The 13,032-nt window shown below is 39.3% G+C and overlaps 1 long non-coding RNA gene across 1 annotated transcript; it reads left to right on the forward strand.

Moving 5' to 3' along the window:
- Window positions 1–5,592: 5,592 nt before the first annotated feature.
- LOC140963751 (uncharacterized) lies at window positions 5,593–6,647 on the forward strand. The gene is made up of 2 exons (XR_012172749.1): window positions 5,593–5,965; window positions 6,477–6,647. It is a non-coding gene; the product is annotated as an uncharacterized lncRNA (long non-coding RNA).
- Window positions 6,648–13,032: the final 6,385 nt, after the last annotated feature.

Below are 13,032 nucleotides of genomic sequence, written 5' to 3' on the forward strand. Positions count from 1 at the left end.
TCTTCTATTACAATTTCACATACTCAAAGTGGATGAGAAATTAAAAATAAAGGCAAAAGAATCTACGATGTAAGTATTAAAATGATTTATTTCTTTTCTATTTCTTATATTCACTCTTTGGTTTGTTTTTATAAATATATATTGCTTTACCATAAGTTAATTGATGTCGGAAATCATGGCATATGAGAGTCAAACCATTAGAAGTGCAGGAAAATCTGAATTAGATCTTTATTTGGAGGAGCCAAAGCTTGGATTTGTATATTATCAAAATTTAGATGTTTTGGAGCATTGGAAGAATCATAAGCATCGATACCCTTCACTTTCATTGATGGCATGTGATATTTTGTCTATCCCCATAACTACGGTTGCATCAGAGTCAACTTTTTCCATTGGTGCTCATGTGCTCACCAAGTATAGAAGTCGGATCCTTCCTGAAAAAGTGCAAGCTCTTATTTGCACGCGTAACTGGTTGCGTGGTTATGTTTATGGTAATTTCAATTATATATATATATATATATATATATGTGTGTGTGTGTAACTTTTCTTAAATTGATATATTGGTTTACTTCGTGTCTTTTAGATGCAGATGATGATGATTGTGCAAATTTCAAAACAACTTCATCCCGAGAAGGATCCAATGTTGTTGAAATTTTTGATGAAGAAACAGTAGAGGGAGCTATTGTAAAAGATGAAGATTGAATGGAGTTTAATGAGAATAGACTTTATAGTATTTGTTTAGTTTCTTCATGTTTGGTTTAAGCACTTTACTTTTTATGGATTATGTTGTATGCTTTCTGACTTTCTTATTTTAATGTTTGTAAATATTTTATGATACTGTTTGACCGAAGTATATTTTTCTTATATGTTTACTATAAAAATGTTTAATATTTTTTCTTAAAAAAACAAACGGGTCGGCCCGCATAACCCGCGGCCCAAGGTGGGTTGGGCTGGGTTGGCCATTTAGAGGCCAGCCAAAACGGCGGGTTGGCCCGCCCCGCCTATTGGTGGGTTACGGCGGGTGGCGGGCTGGCTGTTTTGACAAGTCTACATACCACTCACAAGCAAATGGACAAGCCGAAGTATCCAATCGTGAGATTAAGCAAATATTGGAGAAAACGGTGAAGACAAACCGGAAGGATTTGGCACTGAAGCTGGATGATGCCTTATGGGCGTATAGAACTGCATACAAGACACCTATTGGGATGTCACCCTATAGGTTGGTCTTTGGTAATGCCTGTCACTTACCACTGGAATTGGAACACAGAGCACTTTGGGCTGTGAAAAATCTCAACTTTGACATGGAAGCATCTAGTGAGAAGCGGTTATTGCAATTGAATGAGATGGAGGAATTCCAAAATGAGGCTTATGAGAACGCAAAGATCTACAAGGAGAAGACCAAGAAGTGGCACGACAACCATATCTTGCACATGAATTTCGAGCCCGGACAACAAGTACTATTGTTCAATTCACTCAAACTATTTCCTGGTAAGCTAAAATCAAGATGGTCGGGGCCTTTTACAATAGAATCAGTCCAACCATATGGAGCCATTGAGCTAAAGTGCAATGACGGAAGAACGTTTAAAGTAATGGACAACGGATCAAGCATTATTATGGGACTGAATTATGGAATGTCGACAACATTCCTTTGGGCGGATCAACTTGATTTAGACTTGTGGCAGTCGGGCTGACGGCGTTCAACCAAGCGCTTATTGGGAGGCAACCCAAATTTTTGTCTTTATTGCATTTCGTTTTCGGTTTTGCTTTTATTCTTGTATTCTTATTTTTGGTTGTGTAATTTTGGTTTTGTGTGTTCTTGTATGTCCCCAAATCTTATGACTCCCAATTGTGTTTTGTAGGACTAAAAATTAGAAGAGAAAACAATTTCAAAGAGTGTACCTGCGTTGTAAACGTTACCGCTCCCGCACTGGGTTGACAGAAGGAGGATTGCACCCTCGGTAGGATTTTTCATCGCACCCGCGGTGTCTGATGTCTGAAAACTAAAAATTTCCAGAAGCTACAGCGCACCCGCGGTCTATTTTTTACCGCACTCGCGGTAATTGTCCAGAGAGTGCACCGCACCCGCGGTCAACAAATGCTAAGCCATAAAAAATTTTCCAGAGACTACACCGCACCCACGGTATATTCTTGACCGCGGCCGCGGTTGATGATTTTAAATAAAGAAATGGGCAGAAATTGGACATTACCGAAGAACATTTCTCCCACACTTTCTCCCTCACTTCAAGAATCCTTTCTCACAAAACACATTCCACATTCATTTTTATATCTAAGAAAATATTTCCCACTCCACACATACATATCTTCACTCATTTCATCCAATATCCATCTTCATTCCCAAAATCAACACCAATACTACCCAGGGTTTGAAAAGGGGCTCGAAAATTTTACACCATGGATTGATTGGAGCTTCGATTTTGTTCTTCCAAGACACATTTCAACACTCAAGGTGAGCAAATCCGTACTAAATTTGCCTTGAAATTCGAAATTATTGGTGGTGTTGGCTAAGGAAGAAAAATGAGATTAATATTCAATTTCTGTGGAATACATTCTTGACATTGTTGATTGGATTGGTGTGTATATTATTGAGGTGTAGTTATTGTGATTAATAAGTTTGGAGAGTGAAAGAATCATCAAGTTTATTGAATTGGATTGAAGGCGAAGTTGGTGCTTTGAAAGTGTTTGACAAAATGCCTCAAAGAAAAAAAACAATCAAAAGGTGCATCCTCATCTGCGAATTATGATGCACACAAGTTCTGGGACGAAAATGCGGAGGAAAATTATGTTAAAATGTTGAACAAGGGCATTGTGAAAGAGAGGGGATTTGACTTGAGCTTCCCCCGAACCGAGATCGAATTAATGATTACCTCTAGGCATTGGGAGGATTTTGGCAAGCAACCACATGATGCGGTCATTTCTTTAGTACGAGAATTTTATGCTAACCTTAAGGTTAAGCATGATCATTTGAAATTTTTGGTGAGAGGAAAGATGGTAGCTTTTGATGCTCATACCATCAATATGATATATGGTATCCCTCCAGTCATGCATGATGAATACGAAGAATATCGGACCGAGGAAGTTGATTATAATAATATTCTTCAGACTATATGCATTGAGGGAGCGGAGTGGCGAATGAGAGAAGATGTGCGTTTAAGCCTAGCCAAATCAGATCTGACAAATGTTGCCAAAGATTGGTATTCCTTCATTTCGGCTAGGATTAAGCCTACTGACCATACCACCACTGTCATCAAGGAGAGGGCAATCCTGACGTTTTGAATCATGAAGAGAAAGACAATTGACTTAGGTCAATTGCTTCAGAGCTCGATGTTAGATTATGCAAAGGGAAACTCTCCTAGTGGACTCCTCCACCCCTCTCTTATCACCTATCTATGCCAAAATGTGGGAGTGACTTGGGCAGCAAATGAAGAGTTGTTAAAATCAAAGTCTGCCATTGTGGTAATTCAACCACATAGGTCACTGTTAACTGAACAACATGTGGCACGTCGAGCTCAGAGAGAATTCAACAGAAGAGCTGCAGAAAGACGTGCACATGCTCCGGCCCCACAACCACAACCGCAACCAAGAAATGTGCGAGATCAATTAACTCATTTGGAAGAAGAGATGTGCCATCAACGCCAAGACATGGACGAGTTTCGCTTTAGGACCAATACGTTCATGGGCTATATGATGGATTTTACGTCCGTCTTGGCTCAACAATTTCCATCAGCTTCCGCATCAAGTAATCCATTTCCACAACCTCCACAATGGCCGCCCGCATACTACCCGCCGGAGTTCTACCCACCACCAGAAGGCGCAGATGATGAGGATGGCAATGACCACTGACGGTCGCTGCCCGAGGTATGTGTATTCCTCTGTCTTTCATGATCATTTACATCGAGGACGATGCACATATTTTAGTTTGGGGGGAGATGTTATTCATTTTATTTTGTGTGTTCATTTATTTAGTTTTATTAGCTTGTGAGTTTGTAGTGTCATAGTCATGAAAATTTTTGAAATGGCCAATGATGAACAAAATTTATGTGTTGAGAAGAAAGGTCACGCATTTCATTCATGTTCATCAATCAATTTGAAAATTTTAGAGAACAATCATGAGATTTGGTAAGTTTGAGACTTATAATTTCTAAAAAATTCTGTGATTTTCATTTGACATTGAAATGAATTTTTACAAACGCATATATGATTGAGGCAATCTTTGATTTTATTTGGGTCTATTTATATTGTTCATAAATATTCATTTGAAGCCCTCTTGAGCCTATATGAGAAAAGAATTGTGTTCTTGAAATTTCTTGGAAGCCAAGCACTTTTCTTTCGAATATATATGTATTTGGTTGATGCATTGAGACACTATTTTTCACGATGATTAGATTCTACTTTGCGTTGGTGAATTGAGATTTTGTCTAGAACTATCCAAACAACACTCGAGGCGAAATACGGACAAACTATGATTTAGGGATGATTTAGGTGATTTTTGGATCGGTTGAGCCTTTCGAGCCATCAAATAAAAATAAGTTATCATTTGTCACCTCTTTGTAGCTTATATGAATTCGAACGACACACGTGAATATGTGTAAAAGACTTCCATTCGATATCCTTTTAAATATCCCACATTTACCACCCCTTTGAATATCTTATACATTAATTTCCTACCTTCTCAAGGGAGTAAGAATTTAAAGGATCAAAGAAATTGAAATTCTCTTACAAAAGAAAAGAAAAATGAATGATGTTTGATTGAAGAAGTTGGAGAAAAAGGTGAGAAAAAGAGATGAAATGAATAAAAAATAGAGATAAAAGAAAAAGTGGAGTATGCAAAAGATATAAAAATTCAACTTACTCCCTTATTTGAATTCCTAATCTTCATTTGTAGCCATGAACCAAGGCCTAACATTACAAGCATTGCAAATCCTATTGACCAAGTCATAGTTGCCCAATGTACTAGTGAAGAGGGATTGGGAGGATCAAGCCTATGGACAATCGATAAACACTTACATTGAGTACGAATCTTGATAAACTTTACACACACTTCATTGTATCAAATATTTATTGGGTACTTCTTTCTTGAATGAATATTGCTTTGAACCGAATTTTTACAGAAAAAGACCTCTTGATTTGTGTTTGTAAAAATTGAAATCGATTGAGAATGTTTTGAAACATGAGTTGAAGAGATTAGAAGTTTAGAAAATTAACCGATTGCATGATTATGTCCAGATGAGAAATTGGTTGGATTGATTTGACTTGTCATATATTGAATAATGAATGCATGAAGAGTTAGTTAAATTATCTTGAGGCCAAGTTCTTTTAAAAAAAATATTTCATGACTAGTTTGTTTGTTTTGTTTTGATCGGGACTAGCAAAATCCTAAGTTTGAGGGAGTTTGATAAGTGCAATTTATTGCACTTTTATTACTTGTATTTAACTTGGAAATTTGTGATTATTGAGCAGGTTTTATGTGATTTTTTGTTGTTTTTGTTGTTGTAGTTTGGAAGCTTAGGATGAATGAGAGTTTGGAGTATTAAGTGCAAAAGTAAAAAAAATACAGAAGCTACAGCGCACCCGTGCTTATACTTACACCGCACCCGCGGTAATGCACCGCACCCGCGCTGGAAAACTTATCGCACCCGCGCTCACACACCAGTAGCTGCACCGTACCCGCGATGAATTCCTAACCGCACCCGCGGTCCTTGCACGACAGAATCCGAAAAATCTGTATTTTGGTGTGCTGCGCATGGTAGTCCAAGATTTTGGTGTGCTGCGAATTGAGGCTTGTCTGGGACTATAAAATACATCATTTACTTATCATCTAGGGTATTGGGGAGCCAAGTGAAGAGTGGAGGCTGCTCCTAGAAGATTGAAGACCCAAGTTCATCAAGTTTTTTGGAAATCTTATGCACAAATATGGGGACGGAATCAGCACTTCAAACTCTTGTTCTAAGTTCTTCTTTCTTTCGTTTTTCATTTGATATATCTTGTTTTAGAACAATGTTTTGTTGTTTTGCTTATGTTATTATGAACTATTTTTTATTTCTTGAGGAAAGATGGAACAAAATTAGAAACCATGTGTTAGAATTTATGAATTAAGCTATTTAAGTTCTTCTNGCACCGCACCCGCGCTGGAAAACGTACCGCACCTGCGCTCACACACTAGTAGCTGCACCGCACCCGCGATGAATTCTTGACCGCACCCGCGGTCCTTGCACGACAGAATCCGAAAAATTTGTATTTTGGTATGCTGCGCATGGAAGTCCAAGATTTTGGTGTGCTGCGAATTGAGGCTTGTTTGGGACTATAAAATACATCATTTATTTACCATCTAGGGTATTGGGGAGCCAAGGGAAGAGTGGAGGCTGCTGCTAGAAGATTGAAGACCCAAGTTCATCAAGATTTTGGGAAATATTTTGCACAACTCCGAGGACGGAATCAACACTTCAAACTCTTATTCTAAGTTCTTCTTTCATTTGTTTTTCATTTGATATGTCTTGTTTTATAACCATGTTTTGTTGTTTTGCTTGTGTTATTATGAACTAATTTTTATTTCTAGAGGAAAGATGGAACAAAACTAGAAACCCTGTGTTGGAATTTATGAACTAAGCTATTTAAGTTCTTCTTATTGTTCATTTGTATTATTCTAATCTTAATTCCTTCAATTTATTGGCCATAATTTGAATATATTATATGTTTACAATTTATCGCTCGGAAGAGGAAATTATAAACAAGAAAAGGAAAAAATACGTCAATGATATTTATAGAGTTCGGGAGGGCCTATAATGCTATTGAAGCCCATAGAAAATCCAATGCTTGATGTGTTATTTAATTGTAGATTGTTGATGGGGACGTCGCAATCCATTTTTAGATAACAAATATCAACTTAACACTCGGGAGAGGGAGTAGATAATTATAGGATTCTTGGCTAATGAATAAGAAGGATTTTTATAACATAGATACAAGAAATTACACATGGTGGACGGTTGCATGAAATCGGACCTCTAGATATTTTATTCCATTGTTATTTGCTACAATTTGGTGTTGCCTTTAAATCCATTTTCAATTTAGTTATTCTTGCAAAAAAAATTTTAATTAATTATTCTAAATAAAGTCGAAACTATTTTAATCACAAGCACTGATATACGTTTATATACACACTTCCCGTGGAATCGACACTTGTACTCAAAAACACATTTTACTATAACTTGTCGTCGTAAGCTTGCGAGAAATCAAGAAAACATGCAACAACTTCCTTGATGGCCACGGGTTCTAGTTGATATTAGGGTGCGACCAGGGCTCGTGCTGGTCGTGGCTTGGACTTAGGAAGAGTCTTAGCACGGTTAGGACTCTTGGACAGCAACCGAGAGAGAGCCCCGTAGAGGCAGGGCTCTTCCTATGGACGCGCGGCGCGGTGTCGGCGTTGATTTAGGCTGGAGGGCAAGTGTTGGAACATGGTCCAATGAGGGTCAGGAGTGTGAGGGCTCGGGCAAGGATTCCTAGTTGCGTTAGGAGTCCTAGGCGCTCAAAGAAGGAACTCGTGCATGCTCTTGTTTCGGGCAGGAGGCTGTATCATGGGATAGAAGCTGGTTCAAGGGGTCTGGGCTGGTCAGTTGGGTCCATAGGTGGTTTGGTCAGAGTTTGGCTCGAGGTGGCTCGGGCATGGGTCGATGAAATCCCGAGATGGCTCGAGGGATTCATGCTAGGGTTCGGTTGCTTGATTTTAAATGGCTAAGTGGTTGAACCATGGTCCACGGGGGTTCGATTCATGGTTCAAGAGGGTAATTTAGGTATAAAAAGTCTATGTTTAAAGTTTGGGATTAAAATATTAAAGTTTAAATTAATTCGGGAATAAAACGTCTTACGAATTAAAAAATATGAAATTAAATCGAGAGCCTAGAATTTGAGCTAAATAAAAGTATTAAAAATTTAATTTAAGCTGAAATAATTAATTGGGATGGGCTAGAGTCATTGAAAGTAAGAACAAGTCAAAATCGAGAAATTTTGTGTCCAAGGGTAAAACAAGAATTTTACACCGAACAATGATAGACGTCCTGACAGTGCCCTGAATGCTGTAAAATATGTTAATATGTTTATTTTAAATGTTTTTGGAATTTTATGATGAAACGATAATGCTAAAAGAGATGTTGCATGCTTGGTTTAAAAAGTAAAATGATATTTATATGCTTTAATTTTTATAAGTGATGAAAATATGAAAGTTGAAGGAGGTGAAGTGATTGTAACTAATGCGATTATACGATGATTATGATGATACGATGATATGTAAGGCCAAGGCTTAGTTGACAGGTGAGAGTATCGCTGATATCCCCGTCATCAAGTACTGTGGTTATATGTAGATGGATCCATCGACCTTCAGCTGATACGAAAGTCACGATTAACGATCCAAATTCAATAAAAGGAAAAGATATACGTATATGATGAAAAAAGAAATGTATATATGACGAAAGGAAAAATGTTTAAGTTTATGCATGTTCATGAAAAGTATTTTAAGTAAAAGTATTTTCAATGTTGCTTGTGATTGTATATTGATAGGATCGATTAACGTATCAAGAGTGTTTTGAAGGGGGGTTGAATAAACTGATTCTCGGAATCTTGTTGGTCAATGACAATCAGTTAAACTAAGAGTAGTTGCGGAAAATAACTGACTGAAAGATAGAATACAAAACTGAAATAAAGTGCGCAAGAATTGTTTCTGGATGTTCGGAGATTTCAATCACTCCTACATCACCCCTTCTATCTCAAGGATATGATTTCCACTAAAAGACTTTGATCGAATACAAGACTTGTACTGACCCACTTCAGTTTGGACTTAACATTGCCAAAACTGAAACTCTTAGCATACAACAGCTTTTATCAGTTCGTGACTGATCTTAGCACAACTGATATTTTCTTGAATAAATTACAAAGTGCTAACACGCTCAATGTGTAGCTTTAGATGCTACTGATATGTCTGATATACGTGAGATGTGAATTGTGATTTTGGCAGTGTAACAGCAAGCTTCAATAATGCGTTGATTGTTCTTGTTCTCAGCTGCTTTGTTCACTTATTTATATGCTTCCTTTCCAACGGTAACTTGAGATGAATTTGAATCTTTGTATCCGTTGATTTTTTACTTGATTATTCCTTGGATATTGTTTCCTTCATTTATTTTGATGCGGCGTCTTAACTGCTTTCGCCGAAATGCGTTGTTCTAAGCTGTAATGATTTAAGTGCGGCGTTGCAATCTTCTATGTCTCTTTGTCGGTTGATCGTTCTTTCCCGAGACATGTTCAGTTGAAGGAAGCATACGGCTGAATATATTAACTGATCGGTTTCCAACTGATCAGTCAGCTGTCTTTGTAGCGACCCATTACAGGCCCAGTGGACTGCCCATACAGCCCACTGCCCCGATCGACCCAAGGCTATTCGGATCTTGGGCTCCCTCAAGGGGCCTTTTTCCTCACGGGCTTTCCATAGGCGTCGTACGGGTTACTCATAGAACTCTCCAGCCCATGCACTGGAGCTTGTGCCTTCCCAGACTCGAACCTGAGATCACATGGATATATAGATACTCAGCACAAGTCTGGTACCCGTACGACGCCTATGGAAAGCCCGTGAGGGAAAAGGCCCCTTGATGGAGCCCAAAATCGGAATAGCCTCGGGTCGATCGGGGCAGTGGGCTGTATGGGCAGTCCACTGGGCCTGTAATGGGTCGTTACAATAAAAGGCACCTTTTATTGTAACGACCCATTACAGGCCCAGTGGACAGCTCATACGGCCCACTGTCCCGATCGACCCAAGGCTATCCCGATCTTGGGCTTAGATCCCCTCACGGGCTTTCCATAGACGTCGTACGGGTTACTCATAGGATCTCCACCTCCCTACCAAGGGGTTTCTTTCGCCTCCCAAGGACTCGATCCCATGACCTGTAGGATAAGTACATTGATATCAAGAGTATCTCAATTGGTACCAGACTTGTGCTGAGTATCTATATATCCATGTGATCTCAGGTTCGAGTCTGGGAAGGCACAAACTCCAGTGCATGGGCTGGAGAGTTCTATGAGTAACCCGTACGACGCCTATGGAAAGCCCATGAGGGAAAAGGCCCCTTCAGGGAGCCCAAGATGGGGATAGCCTTGGGTCGATCGGGGCAGTGGGCCGTATGGGCAGTCCACTGGGCCTGTAATGGGTCGTTACAGTCTTCGAGAATTCAATTAAGTTCAACTGATCAGTTTCCAACTGATCAGTTAGGTTTCTTCGAAAGTTCAGTTCAGCTGGGTTGGTTGCCTTAGATAATATGAGCGATACTCTTCAGTTAGGCAAGCTGTATAGATTGAATATTTGTTCAGTTAGTTCCAATAAATAATCGGTTTGTCAAACATTTGAAATTAAGTTTCCAACAATTTCCCCCTTTTTGGTGTTTGACAAAACTAAGCATCGAATAACTGATCAATGAAGCTTATATGATCTTCAAGTTCATTGTAGATAAAATAATCAACTGTTGTGTACAGATTCGTACAATGAAAGAATGAAATAATCTGAATGAAATAATCTGTAGCTACATTGTATCAAATCTATTGAGCTGATCTCCATTGAACTGCTGATCTGATGATCTATTCCCCCTTTTTGTCAAATGCCTCCATTCTGACAGATAATCTCTTAACATCGGTTGAAAGAATCTTGACAGAAGTGGCTGCGTCTGCGACTGCATTGAGCACAGTGGTTTGCATGAAGTCTATCTTTCTTGATACGAGTGTCTCCACCGCATCAACTCTTTTGCTGATAGTGTCTTGAGTCGCTGATAGACTTTTTGCTATACCTCTATTCTTTTTGATTTCAGCAGTTGCAAAGGAAAGAGAGGTCATGGTAGCCTGAACTGCCTTCAGTTTCTCTGAGTTAAATACTTCTGCATGTTCCAGTTTCAGCCGGACAATTCAGTTGCTACTCAGGATCTATCTTCTCCTCCTCCATATCAAATTGGAGTTGCTGAAATAATTGTTCCAGAACAGACCATTGCAGAGATAGTTATAACTGACAGGACCTTAGTGGTCTTTGATCCAGTCTCCGAAGGACAAGCACTGGAACTTCTGGACATTCACCACCTCATTCATCTAATGATCTTGAATTAGTTCATGAAGAAATTCAAGATATTCAGAATAATATGCATAAAATTCTCTCTGCCATCTCTAACATTCAGCATACTCAACTCGCCCATTTCAGAGCTGAATAGGCAAATTTGTTGCATCTTCAGTCGGAGCATCAAGAACTGGTGGTTCTGCTGGAGATTCAGTTGAAACGAGGACTGGCTCGTTAGTTGGAATATTTTCAGAATGTAGCAACTGAGCCTCCACATTTTCAGTAGTTTCTTGACCAGGTGACTGAGCTGGCATATCAGTAGGCTGAACAAGCTCTTCAGGTAAGACGGGATCCTCTAGAACTGCTCGATCAGTTGAGTGATCAACCGAGACAGAAACAAGTTCCTCTGTTTGAGATTCTTGAATCAATGACTGAATAATTTCATCAATATTGGCGAGTGTCAAGTCAGCTGCTGAGTACATTTGAGGATCAGCAACAGAGGATCGAGGCATATCCTGAGCTTGTTCTTTATTCGGTGATGTGTATTCGTCTACTTCTTCTTCGGAAGGCCCTCCATGAATGACCAATTCCTGATCTCTTTCCCAGAATTTTATCTCTAAGTGCAAAGAGGTAAGATCTGAATCCAATTGAGTAAGTACTGCTCGATCATTGTAGGCAGTTGGATTCATAAGAATGTAGTTGGTCTTCAGCTCTTCAACCAGTTGTGCCAACTTTTTGGCTCTCATTAGATCAAAGAAATAATTTTTTCTTTGCAAGGCCTGCACGATAGTGGCAGCTTTGACTATCCTCAAGACAATTTTTTCCAGCCTGATAAACTTCTTCAGCTGGGACTTTCTCTTTAATTGTTTTGCAAAAGTATGAGTTCTGTACATAGTCCAGACGTCATAAGTTTTCAGTTTGGTTGTGGCAAATGCATTTACCTGTTCCCAAATGAGGGCGATATGGGTTTGAACTGCATTTGTTGGCCTGGGCTCTTCAATCAACTTGCCCTTCCCTTTATTGTCGGTGAGAATGTGTGGAATGTTCAATCCTGAACGAGTAGTTTCCACTGTCTCCTGAATAGAGATTCCCTTTGGTCGAGAAGGAGCAAAGAAAATAGGACGATTAACTGTTTTCAGAGAGGACATGATCCTAACTGACTCCTTCTTTGATGGGTCAGTTGTTCGAGGCAACTGATCTTTTGCTGAGGCTTCAGCTGAAACGGTTGTTAATGGAATAGCCTGAATAGGTTGTCGAGCGTCCGATGACTTCAACCTTTCAGTAGGAATAGATTCCAGGGAAGCTATTGGTTTTGTCTTCTTAGTTCTAGGCTTCTTGACAACATGGGGAGACAAAGTTTTCTCCGATTCTGATTCACTTATAATCAACTTTCTCTTTGTAGTCTTCAGTTGAGTCAGCGCTTTTGCCCTTTTTAAAGACTTGGGAGCAGCCTGTTGAGCTCCAATTTCTTTTTTGATCTTAATGAACTGATCAGGATAGAGATCCAGTTTGGCCTTGGGTGGCAACACATTTTTGGCATTGAAAATTTTTAATTTGGATGATCTCTCCGAATCATCAGCCACCAATCCTTTAACTTTCATCAGATAGCTTAACTGAACAGCGAATCCCTTGGACTGCTTGTTGGATTGAAACATGTTCTTCAAAGTGTTGAAGATGAGGTGCTTCCAGTTGAGTCATCGGTTGGCCATAATAACAGCAAGGGCCTGAAATTTTTCCGAGGTTAAAGCAGCATAGGATCCTGCCTTTGCCAATAGCCCTTTGGCTACAATATCAGTCAGTAACTGAACTTCATGTTTCAGTTCTTTTTTTGGATCAGAAACCTTGATTTTCCGTCCATCAGTAAAAAGAAGAGTTTGCATAGCTTCAACATCTGATGCTTTGACTTCAGCAAGGTGTGCCAATCCATCAGACGGCAACAAAAA

This window comes from Primulina huaijiensis, chromosome 18 (assembly GCF_012295235.1).
Source record: "Primulina huaijiensis isolate GDHJ02 chromosome 18, ASM1229523v2, whole genome shotgun sequence".
Lineage (NCBI taxonomy): Eukaryota > Viridiplantae > Streptophyta > Magnoliopsida > Lamiales > Gesneriaceae > Primulina > Primulina huaijiensis.